General features: G+C 44.3%; 1 long non-coding RNA gene across 1 annotated transcript in view; it reads right to left on the reverse strand.

The window, feature by feature from the left end:
* Positions 1–5108, reverse strand: part of LOC144141752 (uncharacterized) — a 71768-nt gene extending 66660 nt beyond the window's left edge. Inside the window, exon 1 of the long non-coding RNA XR_013316690.1 lies at positions 4884–5108. This is a non-coding gene — a long non-coding RNA (uncharacterized LOC144141752). The remainder of the gene's footprint in view (positions 1–4883) is intronic.
* Between the last annotated feature and the right edge of the window lie 17135 nt (positions 5109–22243).

Raw genomic sequence — 22243 nt, forward strand, 5'->3', positions numbered from 1 at the left:
CCACTTGAACAGGTCAAAGGTGTGGAGGTTTTGAACGAATATTTCCCAGTAATGTTCGCAAAACATTGACCCTTGAGTTTCCGAAAGGTTCCGCAAAAGATTGACTCTTGAGTCATCGATGATCGCCGATTTTTCGCACGCGACTCGTTTATCAACTTCCTGGCTCGAGCAACGGAAAATTTATTTCCTTCACTTAATGATATGAAGATTGAGGCGTTCGCTTAAGATTGGCAGCATACTTGCTTTTTCCACTGTATCCTTGAAATAAAGTGGTCTTGTCCCGAACCTGCAGTGCAATTCATGCTCCTTCATCCCAATTTACCATCGTTCTGTTTCTTTCTTACTCTCTATCGTATTATAGATGAAAGATGTTGGCTGGTGTATAAATGTTTCTTACTGTTATTGCTCTTGCCATTCGTTGGCCAGCACGTTCTTTTTTATTGTAGTAAGGGTAGTGGTAAAAAGACGCTGCTTAAACTTAGTGCTTCGAGCAGCGTAAAAGAACTGTCGAGGTTGGTTTCAAAAGATGTATTAGCACTAGAGAAATATCGTAACACAAAGTTCTTCAATACGGCGCCGACACGAGTACCCCACTCTCCGCGGTGGCTGAGTGGCTAATGCGTTGCGCTGCTGAGCACGAGTTCGCGGGTTCGATTCCCGGCCGCGCCGGCCGGTTTTCTGATGGAGGTGAAAAGCAAACACGCTCTCGTATACGACATTACGGCGCACATTAAAGAACCCCAGGTGGTCAAAATTTAGTAAAGCTGTAGACTGGGCTAGTTGGCAATTCATAGTGAACAAATGTAGCGGAGCAGAACGCTCGTCCGTGTGTATTCTTTCCGTCCCTTGTGTTTCTGTTTCGCTACATTTATTCAGGTCAAAATTATTCCGGAACCATCGACTGTGGCGCGCCTCATCGCCTGCGTTGCGTCGGTGCAAAGCAGACGATGAGGCCCTACAATCAATCAATTGTCATCAGCACCCCAACTGCGGCTTCTAAATAAATTAAAAATAATCGTTATTCGTTTCGCCGTAAAATGTCTAATAATGGCCCTTGAGCATCACTGGTAGAGCAACGGGTGTGATCACTTGGGTGGCGGGATTATATAAAGAAGCGTGGGCTAGGATAGAACGCGACTGCATGCATCCTAGTACAAACTCTGCGCACTCTCCTCGCACCGTTGCGTACTGTGTCTCGCGTGGCAAACGTACTCGTGAGGGCGCCCCTTCAATGGGCGCGTCGTTGCCTCGTGACTCCCCGCAATCGCCAGGCACTAGTCCCATCACCAGGAAATTGAAAGTTCCCAAAAGGTTCTCGCTCAAACCGTAACGGGTGTTTGCCCTCGCAATGACATGCAAGAAACCACTGCTTACAAAACATCATAAGCTGGCGCCGGCATAACGCTTTCACGTGCATTAGGCTTTTTCAGCTGGCTGCCTCTCTGTATGCGACGCCTGCTACCCTTGCCTTAAGTGGTAAGACCGTTAGGGGACTTGCTTTTCATCGTAATTTTTGTGAAGTCAGTGTCAAGCACCCAAACACAGGCCCCGAAAGAAAACCGCTTCCCTTGGCAGTGATCAAACCGGGGTTCCTCGGGTTACAAAGCTAATATTTATCCCATCGCGCCACAGCGCCACAATTTATATACGCAAAGTAATAGGCGTCACCTTTATGCTAAGCCGTTGCTCAAAAGCGACGGTACTTTTATCGCAAATGAGTGTACAATATTATAAAATACTTGTCATTGTCACAATTAGCCCAAAATATTCAAAACTCAATCAATTGGCTTCTTTCTATGAACCTTTTGTGTGGCTGTGGCACCCCCTCCTGACTACTTTCGTTATCAGCGCCAGGCTGACCCTGAAAGTAGGAGAGAGGGCGCGATGGCACATCTTGGCGAGGGTAGGATGAACGCTGCGTGTATCAGGCAACGTTATATAGGTTGCGTTCATTACTAGTTGTACGAAAATGGGAAAGAAACAACATAGACACAAGTTACTGACAAAACAAAAAAAAAAAGAAACACTGCGAATCACTTTTCTGGCTTTCCGACAAGTTTCATATTAAGAAGGACTGCTTCAATTTGCCCCTCTGCCTGGTATAGACGAAAAGATAAGGCTCGAAATTTGATGAACCCGCTGCTATTCTAAGCACAACCCCCAAATACAATGTTTCTGAGAGAATCAGATTTTAGGATATACGTTTCGACGTCTAGAGGACTGCGAACGCCGCTGAGGATTGGCGGCTGTATGGTCTTGCGCAGTATCTGCGAACGTATAACGCTCAACTATATTGCCCAAAATAACGCATAAGAAATAAGAACAGCTCTACTGGTGTCCTCAATAGTTCCCAAAACACAAAAAGGAGTGTTTATTGGAAACATAAATGTTCACACTCGAGAGCTGTCCCAATAATAAATATAAGCTCGTTATGACTCTTCATCTCAAGATAATTCGTGCACTGTTTATGTTACCTTGTTAAGGGGCCTCGCAAGTGCCGTTTTTTGTTCTTTATTAATTTTTGTTGTTTCCTAAATACACAAAATAGAGCACAAGGAAAGCTGCCAAACCTCATTAGACTGACCTTCCGGCTCTTCGCATTGTGCATGTCCAGAAACAGCAACATGAATAATTCCAGTGCTTACGTACATACGGAGACGCACACTTCGTATGTATAGCTTCAGCCGAATACAAAAACACGTCTGCAGTCTAAAGAAACCTCCATGTAGACAAACATTTTTGAAAATTCTCAGCCTCACACCGAAAACATGAACAATGTCAATACTTTACCGAAACATGTTAAAGCGCGGCACTAATCATCTGTGTTCATTTATTCTTTTTATTTATTTAGAAGGGTAGGAATTAGGCACACTATATCGGAAAGCCCTACGTTTTTGATAAGTTCTTGCGTTTTGTATGTATAACTCTTAAATTAGAAGAATTGATTTCTAACTAGATGTTATTGTTCAAGCCGTCCGAACTTTTCTTGATGTGCGAATTTATGCACACCGCAAGCTTGCGCTGTTAAAGCTGAGTTGAAACGATCAAACCGTATTTGATGCAAAAATCTCCAATATATGCTTTGTGTTCAAATGCTGTAACACAACGTTTTCGTTTTACATGGTACCTGTAAGTACTTTTTTTTCAACTGTCCCGGATTAAACGCTACTATAATTAGAAGGGAATCACAGTAGAATATCTGCTGGTTATAAATCTTCCAAGAATTTGCAATTGAACATTCCAGAGTTTCCCGTAATATTATTCGTGATAGTGTTACGTTTATATTATCAATATATTTTCTTGGGTAAAAAGTTGGTCAAAAGTAGCTATAGAAATTTACACCCTATTATTATGTGGCTCTAGTAGCCTGCGATAGCGAGTAGGCAGGACTTTGCGGCTTTGTTTTGTTGTTTTCGTAGGCCAAATTTTAACAGTTGACTCGCCGTCGTAATGAAATATACTTATGGTTTGCTGAGTCATAGATTTAGAGGTAGTCCATTTTACGTCGTGGTGTACCTGGCTGGCTCGGGGAAAAGGAAGCTGGGCATCCCCATTTTCTTCCGCCTAGACTGTGACGTGGGGTGCTGTTCTTGACATACTGCACTGCACTGGAAATTCGTGGAAGCCGATCCCGTATCAGCACTTTCGCGTCGTATCATCGGGTTTCCTTTCGTACGAGCCCGATTCAGTGTTCCGGGTGTGTGTTTTGCAACTACCACACAAGATCAACAAGTGCCGTCTGCATGCGCGCGGGGCAACTGGAGCTTTTCGAATGCTAGGTCTGAGGTTCCATTTGTTACGTTATTTCTCATTATACTTCTGTACTGTGCCACATTCAAAGCTCTTTCTATACAACTCACGGGACTCCCATATTCTTCACTCTCTCCTCATGGGTGCCGAGAGCGACGGAACGGGATCCCCTTCTTCTGAACGTGTGCAGTAACGGCTGATACAGGAAACATATTTGCGCTACTGCTATAAAGCAGTTGCTGCACTAGTAGGGCCTTCTTCCTAAGCAATGTTCAACGCTTCCGGACTACGACATGTAAGAAATACAAAGGACACTGTTAGTTCCTGCAACCCCGTAGAGGCGTTTGTTGCCCCACGAAGATTTGAGGTTGCCAAGAAAGCTTGGAATGTCTGTGCCGGCCAACAATTCTCTACGGCCGTGGTTGCGTTGTTGGTCACTGTATGTGTATATGTCACTGAGATTGTGCCAGGTGGCTCTTGAAGCATTATTTCTTTAGTGTTTAAGAAAAAATTACTCTGGGGCTGTTATCGCCTAAGTGATTTGAAGGCGAACTCGCCGCGGTTGCTTAGCGGCTAAGAGTTATCCTGCTGAGCCCAAGGACGTGGGTTCAATTTCTGGCCGCGGAAACCGCTTTTCTGGTGAAGAAAAAAGGAAAAAACGACCGTGTGTTCAGCATTTGCGGACACGTTAAAGATCCGCCAAGTAGTCCAATTTAATCCGGAGGCCTCCACTACGGCGCGCCTCATCGCCTATGTAGCGTCGATGTGTGAAACCGACATTATCAATATATCAAGGCAAAAACCAGCGATTATCGATGACATTTGTACGTTCAGCACACGCTTATATTTATACGCTAACACGCCACAGGTTTCCTTTGCTCGGAATGAGGAGGTGGAGAAGCCACGGCGGCAGCAGCATTTCATCTGATCCACACAAACACCGTCATTTTTTGGCCTTAAAGCTTGAAGTTGACTCCAATGAAAAACCGAAAGACAGGGACCGACCGATCGACTGAGAAGCAAACAGGCATGCAGGCAAACAGACACACGCTTTGGCAATTATGTAGCCTCAGAGAGACTTTCGAACACTTGCATGCTTGAAAACCCTAAAAAATAGCGTTCGTTTTATATACTTGCGTAAGATTGACAGAAGTAGTGCAATTTGGCACTGTTTCGAAGAAATCCTTCTGTAAGTATTCGATCGATTCTGATGTGGATGTGTGACGCGGGCACAGTGCGAGTAACAGCGCAGTCCAAATCATGGTTGGCTACATCCGTCCATAGGATAGAAGAAATATATATGAGTCACGGAGAGCCATAAGCTCGTCCTTCTTTGTTTGATTTTGGAACAAGTGTGGAGGACTGACGTCTGAGAAGATGAATGAGGACTGAGGACTGAGAAGATGAATTAGACAAGTGCTGTATAAGCGCTCTGCACAAAAAAAGTATTTCCTAATTGCACGTTTTGGCTACGTAAACTAGAACTCGCTCTTTTTGATTTGCTAGAATAAAAATATAGTTTTTTTGTGGATTGTTCAAGACCTCTACTAATACATTAAGCAAGGGCACAAAAATGAAACGCATAAAATTATGTAGTGCAGTGATTCTGACGGTATGTTGGCCAGACAAAATCAAATATATTACCCCGCGGTAAAAACTTGCAAAGTTTGACAGGTAATGATTTAACTACAGTGCTCCTTTGTGAGCTCCCTCAAATTGATTTGTGGCTTTAATTCTTGGAGAAAGCTGGTTTCACTTCACTTACACCCTTAAGGCTTCCGTCATTTATCTCGTATCAATGATTTGTCACGTGTGTTATTTATCGCGTCTCTATACCTTTTGGTACCTAGATGCACAACTATTTTGAGTTAAAGACTCACTGGGCTCGTTGTTATATCTGGGCTAGGCTGGATCATACGCCATAGTGTCTAATCATTTTGTTTTTTTCCACACAAAGACCTTTGTACTCAGCTGGTCGTGGCTATCGGTTGTTTATTGTACCCAATAACTACTGTTTATATAATTACATACGCTTGTGGTGCATGCGCATCACTTTTGTATTGTCACTTCAGCAAATGTTCGTTTATTGTCGCTTGCCCATGCTGAAGATTTCAACTGTACGGGCTGAAGACGTGTCAAGCTCCACACGCTTTGCTCTGACCTGCCCACTCAAACTGGACAAACTAAAATTTTCTTTCCTTAAATATTAAAAGTTGAATAATTTGTGACCGCGCATAAGAAACTTTATGTAATTGTATATGCAATGGTGCTTTTATAACCACTCAGCTAACAAAAAAATTAACGTGCATGAAGGGATTTGACCTAGAGGGTACACATTTTTCAAGGCCTTTTTACATGAGCCCGGAAAGCAAAGCAGTCGCTTTGTTTCCAAAAAAAGCAGCTTACTCACAAACTCTCGTTTTTCCTTTGGTCCTGCACACACTCACTCTGCCGTTTTTTCGGACTCTGCAAGATTCTTAAACGTGGTTGTATGCTCGGCTTTGCCTATTCCAATATTTGTCCGGTGCATATCTCCACATGCGTATAAAACTGTGTCGCTAGGAATACATAGATCTACAGAACTCTGTTCGGTGGCTTTTCTGCTGACGGACTCTGCCAATGTTCTTAAATCCAATGCCTTGATTGGGGCTGGTTTGTCCGCGCTATTTGGCTGCAGTTAGTATATTTCACCAAACTTTACAATCGGTTCAAATTAAATTGTTTGAATGTTCGCTCGTGGGGACCGTTTGCTGCTATATATTTTGTTCGATATTACAAGGTTCATTACGATATTACAAGGTGCACAATTTCAAAATATTAAATGGCTGAGTTCTATCCTTACTTAGTTTAGTCGGATGGATAGTTTGATTTTAGAAGTTATTGCCCGTGGCTTGCGGAGCTATTACGTTCTAAAGATATGAACTAAACAGAGACTTTATATCAAAGTTCGTGTCTGCGCAAAGGAAGACTGCAACACACGTTTTGATTTCTATTGGAGGTTATGCGGTACATTGCGCATGCTTCAGATAGAAACCCAAAGAAAATAAGTATTACATGGAGCTATGAAACGTTTAGCAAGCCGGCCTCCCCGAAAAAAACATGCACGATTCACATTTTCAAGGGTGGATCACTAGCGGAGCTTGTTAGCAAATGCCATTTATGTGTCAGAGAATTCGAGGAAACAAAATAAGCAAACGAGACGACTGATAAAGACAGTGGTGCCTATATAGAGCTACAATGATCAAAATGAATACCCAAACACAGAGAAGTTAATGCTTTAGGTGAAAGTTGACTTTTAATCTTGAACATTGACCCCGAAAATACTAAAATATTCTAGATACAAAGCCGAGTTGTGCCACTTAAAGCTGTGCCTATAAACAATGTTTTAAACAGCGTGTAGTTTCCCTGGCAACAACTAGAAAAGATCACACAAGCGTGAACCTCCGTGTTATTAGAGCTTGTGCTTTATAACATCTCGCGCTTGAAAGACCAGTGGTGCCACGGTAGGTTTTGATCGCAAATTTCAATTGTACATTAAATTTTGGCGTGTAATCTTCGCCAAAAGAAAAACCATCTATATTTGGCTACATCACGATTTTTCGGTAGGTTCTCTAATTATAAAAAAAATCAGAGATTATCTGCAAACCATTGACGGAGCCACGTAGAAGAGCAGGCAGCGCCCTGTGTCCGACGGCTTCAGCTTCTGCACGCTACGGCACAGATGGGAGAGCTTGTTGAATGTCCACTGGAATACCCACTCTCCACAAACGTAAGGGCTTCTGCCTTCTCGCCCGACCTCCCGGGGACGGCGGACCGACGCGTCACGTCCTGACATTCTGTTCTGTACATGCCTCGCCCAACCTATCCCTGCAGCGTCCTGCATCCGATAGTATGCCTTCGTATTCAGGTCAGTAGACACAATTGTGGAACCATATTCTCTGTGGAAACGTGTCTGAAAACAAATCGTCTCCGTTCATGACGCATGCGAGCACACAAACTTGTGCGACCTATATACGCCGTCGCGTTCTGTAGAGACATTTGTGTTTCTTTTTCTTAACTTCAAACGCACTGAATAAGCTAGGACACCTGCAATCATTAGGCGGGCTTATATGCAGGCCATAGTGATCTCGCTATTGGCGCCAACAAAATGGTTCTTAATATTTCAGCTGCACTATACCCTCATAGATATGATCAAACTCTGCCACAGCGTGACGCCTCACCCGAGCATAACCCGCAGATTGATCTTAAAATTGCTTGGTATTTTAAAGCCACAAACACCGGAGACAAAGTACATTTTCCATCCACAGTAGAGGTTCGCGTGCACATACCATCCAATTACATTGATCGTAAGGCCATGGCCTTACCAGTAATAAGTCGCCATGCAAATCCCATGCCTAGGGCCCGGTCCGCACTACAGAGGCGGGGTAGGGCGAAGAGGTAGCAATCACCCTGACGAGAACAGCTTCTCCAAGAATTAAATTCATGGTGATGAAATCCAATTCGCCGTTTACTTTATTCGAGATGGCGAATTGCAGCAGATGCATCCTGGATCACCAAAATTGTGCACTCTCGACAAAAGTAACCGTAAGGTATGCCTGATACGGAAATCGACCAAGTCGGGCCTGGCCGAATACAAGTGTTTTCTCAATGTGGTGCTTGGTTTGCCGACCAATCCGGCATGGGCACTTCTAACTTAGATGCTCACTGACTTGGCTTGACTGGTACACACAGAACACAAATAAGCCAGAATGGGAGGGAATGGCCTATTGAATAACTCAGCCTCAAGTCGGAGTATTCAATACTCCTTCCGATGAGGTTATCGCAGTACTCCTATTATTTCTGCAGTTTAATAGTAGTATGTGTGAGTAAGGTTTTACTGCCAGTAAAATTGGAGTCTTCAAGGTGAGCATTGGGCGTTTATTAGTTTCTCCCACTTGGAGTTTCTGGGAGGGCTGTTGGTAGTGCTGTTCAGCTGCCTGCGGAGAATTTTTCTGTCTTTTATTTGTTTTATAGAAGCACTGGGGGGGAATTTGGGACTATTTGGGAGCTGTTATGAGGCTCATGTTTCGCAGTTCTTTTATTCTAGGTGTTGAGTAACCACTTTGGGCGTAATCACTAGTTACTTGTAACTACTATTTTTTACTAGTAATTACTAGTTACTAGCAATTACTCGTTTTATTGAGCATTTCAATACAAAAACGTGGAAAAACTGCACGCAGAAAATTTATTGCATCGCAATTACATGCATACAAACATGCGTTGAAACAAAGAAATGACATCACAATATTAAAAACGCTGAAAAAATAAAACACGTACATCGAGAATACAAGATATATCTTGCTGACAACTTTAAATACAACAGCTATCTTTACCAAAAAAATATCTTAACAAGCTGTGAAGTCCTCGCGCCATTTATAGCTGCACTGTGCGCTTGTTCTTGCTCGACAAACACTGACTTTGCAGCAGGATCTTGGCATGTTTCTAGCGAAGCCACGGAAGCACCAGGCGTTACAAGATTAAAAGATCTCCTGAGGCACGTGTTGTACAGCGGACCTAAAAAGAAAAGAGAAACGGCATTGTAGTGACGCGGCAATGGTCATTCTGTGCGCCAAGTTTTGAAATGTCTTAATTTTTATTTACAGCTATGCAAAGGTGGGCTTTCATCCCAGGCACCTCAGCTGAGCAGCTGGTCAAGACCACGGAGGTAAGCCTAAGCTTTCTTAGAAACGAAATGCAACCCTTGTAGCGACCAACTAATCAAAACGCTTTTCCATTACCCTCTTTCCCTTTGTGTTGTGTTGTGCCAGTAGTTTTAGAGCCCCTCCGGGTCCCCCCCCCCCCGCGCTTCTTCCTCCCTCCCCCTAATGTTGTAAATGATTTCGGTGGTTGTGACGCGCCAGGTGAACGAACATGGTTCTCAGCGCTGCGAAACAAAACAGACGTCCGCCGATATCAGACAATGCTCCCGCGAATGGTCCATGCAGGTTGAATTTGCACCCGCCTAGCACATCGACAGCTCCTTTTTCGACCTCCCGCCACGTCGCCGCGACCCTGATACTCCTCAGTGAAATCAATCAATGCTGTCGGCAGGTGCGCTCGGCGGTGATTCACTACGTAATAGGCTCGGCGGGCCCCTCTCGTACTTCTCCAGATAATCGGCTCTGCTGCGCTCGCTACGGTACTTTCAGCTTCTACCGTAAATGATGAGACACGGATACATCGTAAGAAAAACTCTTAGCCTATCTAGCTTATTTTCCAGCGCTTTTCATAGTAAGGAAACTTTTCATTCTGCTAGCGACCAGCGCACAGAAAAAAAGCCGAGGCTCGTTATATCCGCATTGCTTTCACACCCTTCGGCGTGTCAATGACGTTCGGAGCATGGCCCCTTCTCTCACGAAATACGCTCGCATCGGCAGGCGGAGAAGCACCGGTACATTGACGCGGGAAACCTTGAGTTTAATTTGACACGTTTTGAAACTTTTTTGCAAGTGCTAGACACTACACGATGTCGGAACCCAGCGCACACTAGTCGGTTAACTTGCTGGTCAAAGCTTTTGTGAACACTATCATGGCATGACTTTAACAGGGCTGCCCGAAGTGAAGACAGGGCGATACCCTGCTCAATCAGTTTGGAATGGCTAAAAGCGTACGGAAGCAGAAGTTCTCTAGCACATGGCTGATAGCACCAGCTGACATGAGATGGCAGGAACATCAAACTCAAATCCAGGATCTTGATCACACTTTCTTGCATAACGTCGACAGTAAACTTCAGCCCAAGGCCATACTGATGGAAAACGTCGAGAAAACAATTGGATGCACTGGCAATTTACGGCTTTAAACATTACAAGAAAGTCATCAACATAACTCCACACATGAAAGACCTTTTGATCAAGGTTGGCCGCAAGCTTCTTATCCACTCGGCTCAGATAAATTTCCCTTAGTATGGGCGCTACTCTGGACCCTATACAAGCACCCTTCTTTTGTACGTACAGGCCTCGCCCAAAGCATAGAACACTGCACTTGAGGTAGAAGGAAAGAAGTTCAAGGAAGGACGGAACGGGCAGGCCTGTGCAATTCCTGAACTCCACCTCGTCATTGTAGTGAACAAGGCATAATTTAACACTTTCTATAAGTTCATCATGGGGCAATGAGTAGAAAAGAAATTCATCGTACTAGCGAACATTAAGACAGGGACACAGCTAAAGAGAAGGCGAAACACACGGTAGAACTTCAACAAAGTTTATGCCACATAAACAGGAAACACCAATAAGTACATGAAAAAAGAATGTGTTATTGTAAAAACACGTAATGAAACACTATCACTCATATCACAGGCCACATTACATTTCCGCAATGAGATATGGACCGGCGCTGTAATGTGGCCTGTGATAAGAGTGATAGTCAATCAAGTCCTTTGACAAGACAAGATTGACAAGACACCGAGCACTTTGAGGGAGAGCAACAGTTTTAGTTAGAAGTCAAGCATACTCTCATATCTGGAACCTACCCAAAAACGTGCGCAAGATGTATGACAAGGACAAGCACGCAATCGCCTGCAACCACACGCTAAGCCGCAGTTGCACTAGCACGCAGCACGCGCTTGATCATAACCCACGCACACTCCCTCTATGTCAATGCCACACGCCCTAAACCGCGGCTAAATGTACCATAAAAAACCCACAGAACCGTTTGTAATCTCGCAATAGTGCCGCCAGTTGTTACCGAGAGAAAAACAAAAGCATTAAGCAAGTTCTACAAAGACAAGCACCCACGAACGGACATAATGCATTACAAAAGACATATGTCGAAATAACAAAAATATTATACAGCCCTTTCATGTAATGAGATTCTCGAACATCTTTTATTAAGGTGCAAACACTGATTTTAATAAAAACTGTTTACAGTAAGTCACAAACGCAGCTCCAAATCTCCACTGTACGGTGTCTTGTCAATGAACTCCTTTACTATCTTGTTGCAGCTCGTCTTTGGGTTTATGCAATTTCTGGGCGGCCGATTGTGCCATTTTACGACTAATATATTCATGTGTTTTATAAGTTTTCGGGCTATGTCTTCGACAATTTCTCTTATCGGCGCGGTTGTTGCGATACTGCTGCTAGTTGGTAACTGCCCTGCGGGTGAGATACGCATAGGTTTCTACGGCGTGTTGGTGGGGCATCTACGCCAAATGGAAGGTATAGAAATTCATCCAGGCCGCTTTACCCTTTAGTCCTTGCGTTCCGGACCGACCGTTGTAGCAGTAGCGGCGGCTTTTCTTCTCTCCAATCCCTAATTGGTTGACGTGAGCTGCAAAAAATGATCGCTTTGTACGCGCTCATTTTCACTGCGCCCGGTTGTCTCTGTGCACAGGCACGTTTTGTTTCTGAACCTGGCTTGTCTCTGAATTTGACTGTTCTTTAAGGACCGTCAGGGTCATCGGTTTGTTCCACGTTGGTGGTGGCAGCAACTGGAGATGGGGTTGGCCCCAGAGGTTTTTGTTTGTTGTTAGTGGCGGCGCCGCTGTGGTCAGCCTTTTACAAGTTTCCTCAATCTTGGATTGGTTTGTCCTCCTTCTATGCATACGTTTGTTTTTCAGAATAAAAATGAGTGGCTAGTAGCGCTTTGTCTTCGGTTTCTTTCTCGAGTTTCAATTTCGAATTGTGATTTTTCAATCATGACGGAATTCCAACGCATCTAACTTCAAGTTCTTATACAAGTAGTAGCACTTCATCCTACCATAGCATATTGCACCATTTAGTGATGATGTACATAGCCTTTGATAAGTAGGGTAATTCACGCTGATTCATTGAAATATTAGTATTGGCCATTATTGAAGGATGCAAAACCACTTTGTTGCGTTTACAAAAGTAAGCACCACACGCAGTTTTAATTAGATGATGCTAGGAGCATGCACATTTTGAGAGATCTATCAAGCGTTCAGAATGAGACATTGAACTGACTAACATCTGGAAGATAATCTATTTGAACACTGGCAATTGTGTCCACCAATAAAGCCGCAAAATGCCTCTGTAAACTGTGGTACCCAAGTGCTGAACAGCCGTAACATTTTTATAGCGGAACCACTGACGAGCCTAAACTAGCTGCCTTCAGCAAAAAAGCACTTATAAAAAAGACAGAGAAAACAAAATACCCAAAATGTTTGCGTTAGACGTGTTTGAGACGCCTTAGTAATAAACACATCACACATCATGCGGCTATTCTTAATTTAAAGATATTACTTTTTATTAAATGGCTCCAACAGAATTTGCAGGTTGTAGTGCTTCAATAAAAGACCACCTACAGTGTGAAAAACCACCTGTCTTGTACCAAGAAGAATGCGCTAGCTCATTTTGCCCGTTTTCCACGTGAGGGCTGCTTGCATAATGTCGCGCATTCTTCTTTCCATGACTTCACAGAAAGAAATTGTGCTTTTCTGAGAATATGTGAAAATTATACAAACCTTTTTGTTTTTATTTGAATATGCAGTAGGCAGGCATACCCCCGCATATATCTAAAGAGTTAGTGGTAACTATATAGTGGCAAAATTTTGTATTACGAAGGGGTTGTCATTGTTGACACATATAAAGAATTTGTAACGCTTTTTTCCTGTTAAATGTACTTAGTGTGTTCACTGTTCACCAATACTGTAGACGACAAACATTGGGTAAGATTTGGATATTCATGAACACCCCTTTTGGTCAGCTAAGCCGCGGAACCGCGAACGTTTAGGCCCTAAAAATACCTTTGTCTGCCCTACAAATCCAGACAGTAGAGTGCTCAGGTAAAAGTAAAGAGAAACTCTTCTGGTAGCGATGCACACTTCAGTCGGAAATATAACACGAAATCTGACTATCCCTATATGACTATGAACGTCTGTTACTCTACAGAAAGCAACCGCCCGCATGCGACACCTGGAGCTTTTATGTTCATCGAGCGGACCCCTACCCCTGTTTTTGTATCACCCTATTGAATCGATGTGCAACAGAGACACTGCTACCAACTAGAGAAAACTCTCGATAGACACAACGCTCTTGTTGCAAAACGCAACCTCGTCATTTTCTGTCTTGATGCGCTCGTCTGCGCTTTCACGGGAAGGAGCTTCGGAGATTGAGTAATAACAGAAGTCGCCAACGTCAGTACTTAAGGTATCCCATGCTCCTTCAGCGCAGAACCGAAAGAAATCTGCGACTTTAGTGAAACTTAAAACCGCTTTTGGATCCGTTCCCGTAAGGGGCGCGTCTTCTGATTACGGCTCAAAACAAGTTTGAAAAAATTAACGGCAGTGCAAAACGTGACAGCAAACAACAGCGCCAATAAAGAGTTCTGTGGCAATAAAAATTGCATGAATTTTGTTTATGGCGGCTAACACGTACCAGAGGATTCTACTCATGCATGGGAAAGATTACATTGGCCTTACGTGCCATCGCTGAAACATTTTTTTGGCGAACATGGCAGTTCTTCGAAAGTTGCCGCGTAGTCGAATCTTGGAATGCCCTGCCAATTGTGGACTTACTCCTATAGTTATCTTGTAGGGGACACGGCAATCATCGATAAGCACGCAAAATATCGTGAAGAGAGATAATTGACTAGTTGTCCCATCCATCGATCTGTGCGGTTTCCTGATATGACGTATGCGTTTTTTGAAGGAGTTTGACTATTTTTCCTTTGTTTTCCTTTGTTTTCATTATGCATGCCTTGAGCCTACTTGCAACACTCTGCTTGTGGTGTTTCATTCGTTCTAATGTGGTGACATTTCAAATGTATCGATGCCGTCAATATTTTTAATGAGGACACACATTCTAGCATCCTGAATATTTATGTTCGTTTTTAAAAATAAAATTCACGTCTATATCGATTCTCATGGCTTTCGTGCATGGCATTTGTTTTGGAATTGCACGTTTACTACAATCAATGTATATCAAGACGCCCAAATAGAAGTTCCTCAACAGGTACTAGAACTTCATCCTACTTTAGAATATTGCAGCAATCAGTCATAATGTGCACAGCTTTTGCTGAGTACAGAAATTCTCGCTCAATCATTGAGCTATTACGAATGGTTTTCATAAACGAATGTGGAAATCCTTTTATTAGGTTTGCGAGGGTACCTACTGGACGCTTGTTCGTAACACGATTCTTGTAGGGCAGGCTACTTCTTAAAAAGCCTAACAAGCCTTCAAAATGAATACTTCAACTGACTAACATCTGATATCGTATTTTTCGGCACACTGTCAAATATGTCCACCAATAAAGCCGTAAATGGTTTGTCTACACGTTGGTGCCCAAGTGCTGAACTGCGGTAACGTTTCTGTAGCGGAACCACTGACGCGCGTAAACAGTCAGTTGCCTTAAGCAAAAAAATCAACCTTATGAAAATGACGAAAACAACAAAATACATATATAGATTCGCACTCACTGAATGAGTCATTGTTTTCAACGGCGTCAGCAGCATGGCCTTCTGCTAGTAATTATGGAACAATGTATCCTGAATTGGGATTATTATTTGGGACTTCTATGATGGTGTTATTTGTAAAATAAACACAGACATCCGCTAAATGCCGGAGTTAGCGTGCGCTCAGTGCCAATTACTATGCGACTTTTGAGTTATTCGTGTTGTTGACACCTCAGTTATAAATACATCCCGTGGCTACTTCTTTTTTTGATGAAGTGGCCTTCTAACAGAACCGGAAGGATGTAGTTCTTCAAAAAAGGAAAACGTACTGCGAAAACAACAACCTTATATCTACATAGAATCATGCGCCAGCGCATTTCCCACTCTTTTCTCGTATTGACCGGTTGCTGAGGGTCTCGCATTGAGCTTTTTAATAGTTTCAGGAAATTTCATGTTTGTTTTGCGGTCGTACAGACACAAAATTAAAGTTCGTTTTAATTCAAATATACAGTACCCAGACACATTGCCCTAATAATGGCTTAGAATGTGTGACATTACCTATAGGCGCAAACCTTTTTATTATTGTATACTTGTCAAAGTTTTAAATTTTAAGGTTGGGGTAAAATGATTTTTCCATAAGAATGCACTTTGTGTTTACAAATAATGTAGCAGACAGGCAGTCGGAAACATCTGTATTGAATAAAACACGCTCCGGGTCAACTAAACAGTGCTACCGCTTAATAGCGAAGTTTTCGCTGAAAATGCCTGAAAGCGCACTGCTTATGTTGAACCAAGAGAATATGTCGCCGCAGCAATACATGCTGTATGTCAAAATATTAAAAGAAAACCTGACCATCATTACGCGTTCCTAACACTTTCTTAGTCTATGAAAACCGAGTGGGAGCGGGAATGGCCGAGAAATTTTGCAGCCGGCAAGTTTTGGTTTATCTAAATGTTCCCGCTGTCCGTATTTTTATGTCACCTTTCTGAATTGGAGTGTTACTGAGATGCAATGCTGTATGTATATGTGTGTTTTCTCGTGCAAGGACAACAAAGGACAGAAATACAGGGCTGAGAACTCCACAAAACTCTGAATATGCACACCGCTTTTATTACCAAAACGCAACTTCGTCCTTATCTTGTGTAAAGTACTCTTTCACGCTTTTATAAAAAGCAGCATGAGGGGTTTAAAAATACTAGTGGGCAACGTGAATAATTAGAGCATGAAAGCACCCTCATTACGGGCCCTAAGCTAATCGACGAATTCCATGGAACTTAGAACTACTATAGAATCTGTTACGTTAAGGGATGCGTCTGATGATAACGGCTCAAAACATGTTGGAAAAACTTGCGGAATAGGGCAAAGGACATTAGCAAACAAAACTGCAAAGAAAGATAGCTGTCGCAAAAAAATGCCACGAAGTTCGTATAGTGCCGAAGAAAGCTATCAACAGGGTTCCTGTCAAGTTTGGAAACGATTGAATTGGGCTGGCAAGTGGGTGTCGAAGCGAAAGGCGCACGTACACGTAATATAAAATGGAATGCAAAAAAATTACACCATCTTCCCGTGGGGAACCGTGATGAGGATGCGAAGCATCGTGGCGGTTCCATGTGGTTCCACTGTGTTGCCGTTATGTTGAGTGATCTGGTTTTTACTAGCGCCAGAGGAATTCCGCGTCCGGGTCCACACCGGTGGCAAAGGAACACAAGTGCTGTTGTGTTACGGTGAGTAGGCGGTGGTTCTCAAGGCGCCGACACTCGTCCATCATGTTCTTGTCAATGTTGTCTCTGTGGTAGAATCGGTAGTCTCCGTCAGCTCTGGTGAGGTAAAGGTTGTTGACATTGGTGCACCGGCTGAGAGCAATGTACACGCTCTCCTCTTCGCAGCTTTGTCTTCTCGTTCTTCTTCTTCGGCGGTTCCCCTACGGGAAGATGACGACGGTGATTGAACGAGAACCTATCTCGTAATGGATTCTTTGGTTGGCCAATCCCTAGGGGCATCCTGCCACAATCAGCATCAAGGCGCTGCGGACGGGGCTGGTTGAGCTGCAAGGCGCGTGGCGGTTCCCTCCACTGCTTTCCCACGGGAAATTCAGCATCCCCCTCTAAAGTTTTCAGTTCGTCGTCTCCGTTGACGTTCAGCTTCGCGTGCCTTGGTTGTATCAGTAGCTTCTTGACGTAGTTTAAATAAGTCAAGGACATAAGGCGCGTTCGTTGCACTTGCTCCTGTCCCGGATTTGTGGCGTAGTGGGAAGAGCACCGCGTACCTCCCTTTGCGGCCAGAGAGTCATGGGATCGAAACGGGGCGCCGCTAACTATTTCTTTTTTTATGGTGTAGTATCGCGGAGCTGTGCGTGTAAGGAGGAGAGTTGTGCATGCGCAGTGAGCATGTGTACGGCGCCGCCATCAACGACGCAGGAGAAGGCGAGCCTAAGAAATGTTCCGCATTTAAAAAATTACACCATCTCCCCGAAGGGAACTATGTGGTGATGCAAAGCAAAATTGTTGGCGTCCATTCAGCTCATTGGACGGTGCAGCTGACGGTGCAGCGGGTAGAGCAGATTGAGTGGAGGGGAGGAGATGGGAGAGGAGACGCGCATGCGCGCTTTTCGCGCAGCTGGCGTGTTTCCGTTATGTTGAGTGATCTGGTGTTTTGTTGCGCCAAAGGGAATTCCACGTCCGGGTCCACACCGGTGGCAAAGGCGCGAAAGTACTGTCGTGTTACGGTGAGTAGGCGGTGGTGCTCGCGGTGCCGAAACTCGTGCATCATGTTCTTGTCGATGCTGTCGTCTCTGCGGTAAAATCAGTAGTCTCCGTCAGCGTTGGTGAGGTAAAGGTTGTTGACGTTGGTGCACAGTCTGAGAAAAACGTACACGCCCTCGTCTTCGCAGCTTTGTCTTCTTCTCCTTGTTCTTTTTCAGGGGTTCCCCTACGGGAAGATGACGACAGTGGTTGAACGCGAAGCTATCTCGGGATCGATTCTTTGGTTGGTCAATCCCAAGGGGCATCCTGCCAAAATCATCATCAGAAACGCTGCGGACGGGGCGACAGCAAGGAACACTTCCCCCTCTTTGCAGCGTTGTCGTCTTCTCCTTCGTCTTAGCGGTTCCCTAGCGGGAAGATGACGACGGTGGTTGAACGCTAAGCTATCTCGTGATGGATTCTTTGGTTGGCCAGTCTCTAGGGGCATCCTGCAACAAGCATCATCAGAGGTGCTGCGGACGGGGCACGGACGCGGGACATTCCCCTAAGCAAGATACGCTAACATCCTCCTCTAAAGTTTTGAGTTCGTCGTTTCCGTTGACGTTCAGCTTCGCGTGCCTTCGCTGTATCAGTAGCTTCTTGACGTAGTTTGAATGAGTCAAGGACATAGGAGCGTTCGTAGCACTTGCTCCTGTCTCGGTTTTGTAGCGCTTTTGGAATAGCGCTGGATACCTTCCGGTACGGACAGAGAGTCGTGGTATCGAAACCGGGCGCCGCTAACTTTTTCTTTTTTATATAGTGTAGGGGGAAAGGTGCGGACAACGGACGGACGCCGGACATAGCCCCGAGCAAGAGATGCTTTGCATCTAAAAGTGGACGTACTCCTCTTATTGTCAAATAGGCTACACGGCAATCCCCGATAAGCACGCAATATATCGTCAAGAGAGACAATGGAAACCTTTACCATTACCACTGGGGCGACTAGTTTTGTCATTCAGCCATCTATGCAGTTATTGGATATCGAGTATGCGTTTTTAGGATGAGTTTGTGTTTTCTTTGTTTTCCTTAAGTTTCAATACGCATGCCTTGTGATTGCCTGTGACTCTACTATCGAAGTTTAATCCTTGCTAATGTAGCTATGTTTGCAATGTATCGATGCCATCAATATTATTGGCGAAGACGCAGATTTTGTTCCTTTTAAATATATATATATATATATGATTCATTTTTTCAAATAAGCCAGATCCACATAGGCTACTTTGAGAAACACGGGGATGCTTGCTACCGTACCTAAATGCATTGCCGTGAAAACCGTTATATAAAATATTTTAGGTGTCAGCTAGGGCTATTTTATGGCCACAAGTACTTAAAAATTGTGCCGTGAATTGGGGCAATATTAGTGTTACAAGCTTAGACTGCTCATATTGAATTGAAGCACTCAATTTGAAGCTGCATTGTCATGAAAATGTATTTAAATCGACTTTCAAGCTATGCGAGCTTGAGTTTGTTTGAAAAGATATTAAAATACGCAACAGAGCATGAGAAACCTTTTGGTACCATTAGCTGCTGTATTCAAATTTTTCCCTAGAATAATTATCTTGGGTACTAATCCCTGAACTAACGAAGCAAGTAATCTCGTCATCGCTTTGCCATGAATTAAAACCCTTCGTAAGTGTATTCTCCTATTCTTCACCTTGATGAAGTGGTTCGTACACTATGAGTGGGAGGAGGGGCGAGAGATTTGCCAGGGCTTGTAGGTGTCGACTTTTTAAGGCAAAGCTTTTTACGTCTACCCTCCAAGGGTTCTTTCGCGACCATTGGGGTCAACAGAAAACTCCCGCGAACAAATAAAAGAATTTATTGCACTGCCCGAAATCGAACCTGGCACTGATAAACTAACACAGCGGTGAGAGCCCGTTGTCTTAGTTACAAAAATTAAAGGAAGCTCCACTAACACCTAGCATCTGACTTCTAGTACGCCAATGTGCTAAAGCCTGTGGCCTCCAATGTTCACGTAAAAAATCACAGCTCCTTTTCGCCCGTCCTCGCGCCACACGACACATGAGGAACACAAACAACTACTCCTTGATGGGCAGGCCACCACTCCAAGCCCGGGCATCAAGATCCTGGGCCTACATTTCCAGGCCAACAGCAAGACTGACGTGTCCTTGCTTTGCCTCAAACGCATAATCAATCAAATCATACACATGACCAGGCGAGTTGCCATCAAGAAGCGAGGGCTCAAGGAATCCGATAGCGTTCGAATATTTGAAGCTTTTTCCCTCTCGTGAATCCCTCACCTCAACCCCCTGTCTTCTTCTCGGCAAGAAGGACATAAAGATGCTGTAAATGATTAGAAAGGCGGTTCAGCAGGCCATTGGTCTTCCCCTGAGTTTGTCCACAGAGAGTCTGCTTGGCATGGGCTTCACAACACGGTGGAAGAGCTTTTAGAGGGTCCTCTTTCTAACCAGAAGCTCCGATTAAGCAGAACTGCGGCGAGTCGCCGCATCCTTCATCCGATTGTCTGGGCAGCACAGTGTTACTCCGCGTGATGACTCCGGGACTCCTGGCGACAAGAAGTAAAGAAACGCCCTTTGCTTAGAAATATCAACCCCTAACGCGACGAGGGTCGCCGGAAAGCACGGAGTCAAGCACTCAGCACCACCCTCGGTGGGGATCAAGCAGTTGTCTACACATACGCTTCCCAACATCGACGGGGGCAAATAGGCCATCATCGTGGCTATCTCCAGAACTAACCTCCTTGCGTGTACTTTACTCAAACCAAAGACACGACGGACGCAGAAGAGCCAGCCATCGCCTTGGCTCTCGCTCAACCAGTCGTTGGGAACGTAGTCACCGATTCCTAAGAAGCCTACCAAAATTACCAGTCGGGCTGGGTGTCCCGACTTCCACTGCATGTGGTAAAAAATCACTCCCCAAATGGTTCCATTATGGTCATCTCGACCCCCACTCAGGCTTCCATGGAGGGCAACGTATGCGCCCACCAATAAACCTGCGCTTTTACCCCCGTGCTACAGAGCTGCACGATGACAGTCATCCACTTGTCATGTTCAGGGCCATAACCCAAAATTACCGCCTTCAGAGACAGACCCTACCTTCGCCTTTCCCTAACCATTCCAGAGAACAACAAACTGCCCTACGGCTCATAAATCTGGCTTTTTCCCACACCTGACACTTCTTCACTTATAGCACCCGAATTGCTACGACGCCGAATTTAAATTTTGCTCAGAAGTAGGAGCAGTCCTCCACATTATCGGGGTGTGCTACTTTACCCTTGAGCAGACTCCTTTCTTTTCATGAACTACCCAACAAGAGCAATTGTACATGCTGCTCTCCAGCCCCTCTCTGCCTACCCAGCTTCAACTGCTGGACAGAGCACACACGGCGCGGACTGCATATGGGCTCCAGTGAAGAAGGAACCACTTCCCTGCGCCGCACTCTGGGCCGTTCGGAAATGTGAATAGAAGTATTTCCTCCCCCTCCTTCCGCCGATGTTGTCACCTCCGTCCGCGGCGGCAGAGATGGAGAAGTAAGATAATTTAACAACGGGATTGATTTTCCTTTAATTTTATAAAAAAAGAGTTTCCACTCATGGGCTACACCAATACAACTCAACCAACCACCGTTCATGCATCCTCCATGACTTAACATTACCAAGGATATCACTTGCAAGTAATAAATGATGTAATTAAGTTCGTTTTACTTCTCTCTGGTTTCGCTATTTGTAAAGCGACCTGAGTGAATTTAGTGACGTGAATTTAGCTAATTGTTGTGGGTGCCGTTTACCGCTTTGCTTTCCAACCACATTCACAGGGTGGATTGGCACGATTTTTTTGTTAGGTATTGAAACGATAATTATGGAAATAAAAATATTACCAAAGATATTTCGAAGCAACTTGGGAGAGGAAAAGAAATCATTGGTTTACATCTCTGTTTCAATACGTTACGTGTTGCATTCACTTCATGGTTGACATCCGTGAACATTACCTTTCTCCAGTCTCCTAGCTTCCTCCTTAATTCATATTATGACAGCTCAGAAACGGTATAAAACCTTCCGAAGATTCCCAAGAAACAGCCTGAACACTCAAGCCAAAAGCAAACTCCTATTGGGCAGATGCATTTGGCTGATTTTGACCGGTAAAACAGCAGGATCTCACTCATTTGTCATACGAACTAAGGCCTGCGTAGAAGTTTTCAGGGCCTTGTCTCAACTGTTTTCTAACCACGTCTTTTTAGGGGCACGTTTCTCGTGGCACTGCGGCTTTATACGACAGTTTTGTTTTCTCGATCTGGCTCATTTCTAGAAGGAACGCCTTATAGGTTCATTTTCTCAATATAAAATCAGTAGTTGGTACCACTTTTCTTGGCTTTCTTGGTTCGTAT

Source organism: Haemaphysalis longicornis, unplaced genomic scaffold, assembly GCF_048455015.1.
Source record: "Haemaphysalis longicornis isolate Haplotype H1 unplaced genomic scaffold, Haemaphysalis longicornis Haplotype H1 scaffold_6, whole genome shotgun sequence".
Taxonomy (NCBI): domain Eukaryota; kingdom Metazoa; phylum Arthropoda; class Arachnida; order Ixodida; family Ixodidae; genus Haemaphysalis; species Haemaphysalis longicornis.